Source organism: Arachis ipaensis, chromosome B9, assembly GCF_059453495.1.
Source record: "Arachis ipaensis isolate K30076 ecotype BB chromosome B9, ASM5945349v1, whole genome shotgun sequence".
NCBI classification, from domain to species: domain Eukaryota; kingdom Viridiplantae; phylum Streptophyta; class Magnoliopsida; order Fabales; family Fabaceae; genus Arachis; species Arachis ipaensis.
In genome coordinates this window covers 121,899,683-121,901,395 of record NC_142444.1, presented here as the reverse complement: position 1 = coordinate 121,901,395, position 1,713 = coordinate 121,899,683, and the positions used below count along the sequence as shown (strand labels likewise).

General features: G+C 33.3%; 1 non-coding gene across 1 annotated transcript; it reads left to right on the top strand.

Moving 5' to 3' along the window:
* Nucleotides 1–440: 440 nt before the first annotated feature.
* Nucleotides 441–548, top strand: LOC148546148 (small nucleolar RNA R71). The gene has a single exon (XR_015900261.1). It is a non-coding gene; the product is annotated as a small nucleolar RNA R71 (small nucleolar RNA).
* Nucleotides 549–1,713: the final 1,165 nt, after the last annotated feature.

Here is a 1,713-nt window from a genome sequence, read left to right as displayed (position 1 = left end):
AAATTTGGATGATTTCTCCTTGAGAGATTATAGGTGTTTCCATAGGATTCACCCATGTAATTCACCTCTGCTATTGCAGGGTTCTCAGGATCATAAGCTTCTTCTTCAGAAGATGCTTCTTTAGTACTGTTGGATGCAGCTTGCAATCCATTCAGACTCTGAGAAATCATATTGACTTGCTGAGTCAATATTTTATTCTGAGCCAATATGGCATTCAGAGCATCAATTTCAAGAACTCCCTTCCTCTGAGGCGTCCCATTACTCATAGGATTCCTTTCAGAAGTGTACATGAACTGGTTATTTGCAACCATGTCAATGAGTTCCTGAGCTTCTGCAGGCATTTTCTTTAGGTGAATGGATCCACCTGCAGAATGGTCCAATGACATCTTAGATAATTCAGATAGACCATCATAGAATATATCCAGGATGGTCCATTCTAAAAGCATGTCAGAAGGACACTTTTTGGTCAGTTCCTTATATTTCTCCCAAGCTTCATAGAGGGATTCACCTTCTTTCTGTTTGAAGGTTTGAACATCCACTCTAAGCTTGCTAAGCTTTTGAGGAGGAAAGAACTTGGCTAAGAAAGTCGTGACCAGCTTATCCTAAGAGTTCAGGCTGTCTTTAGGTTGAGAGTCCAACCATATTCTAGCTCTGTCTCTTACAGCAAACGGGAATAGCATAAGCCTGTAGACCTCGGGATCAACCCCATTGGTCTTAATAGTATCACAGATCTGCAAGAATTCAGTTAAGAACTGAAAAGGATCTTCTGATGGAAGTCCATGAAACTTACAATTCTACTGCATCAGAGAAACAAATTGAGGCTTTAGCTCAAAATTGTTTGCTCCAATGGCAGGGATTGAGATGCTTCTTCCATGTAAATTGGAATTTGGTGTAGTAAAGTCACCAAGCATCTTCCTTGCATTGTTATTATTTTCGGCCATATCTTCTTTTTTTTCAAAAATTTCTGTCAGATTTTCTCCAGAGAGTTGTGCTTTAGCTTCCCTTAGCTTCCTCTTCAGAGTCCTCTCAGGTTCAGGATCAGCTTCAACAAGAATGTTCTTATCCTTGTTCCTGCTCATATGAAAAAGAGGAGAACACAAAAGAAAATATGGAATCCTCTATGTCAAAGTATAGAGATTCCTTTATGTGAGTATAAAAAGAGAATGATGGAAGAAAGAAAAGATAAAAATTCGAACACAGAGTAGAAGAGAAGTGTTAGTAAATAAATGAATAATTAGAAAGAGATGAAAGATGGAAGAGAATTTTCAAAAATAATCAAAAAGAAAAGAAAAACATTTTTGTTTTTAATTTAAAATTAAAATTAAAATTCGAAAATTTTAAAGAGAAAAATAAAATTCAATCAAATTAAAATTTAAACAAATAGTTAATTAAAAAGGAATTTTAAAAAAAGGGGGAGAGTTTTCGAAAATTAGAGAGGGAAAATTAGTTAGGTGGTTTTGAAAAAGATAAGAATCAAACAAAAAGATAAGATTGATTGAAAAAGATTTGAAAATCAATTTTGAAAAGATAAGAAGTTAGAAAAGATTTTGAAATTGATTTTGAAAAAGATGTGATTGAAATTTATTTTGACAAAAATTTGAAAAAAAATTTAAAAAGATTTGATTTTGAAAATTAAAGTTGATTACTTGACTAACAAGAAACTAAAAGATAGGATTTTAAAATTTAAAGAATGAACCTTTCTTAATAGGCAAG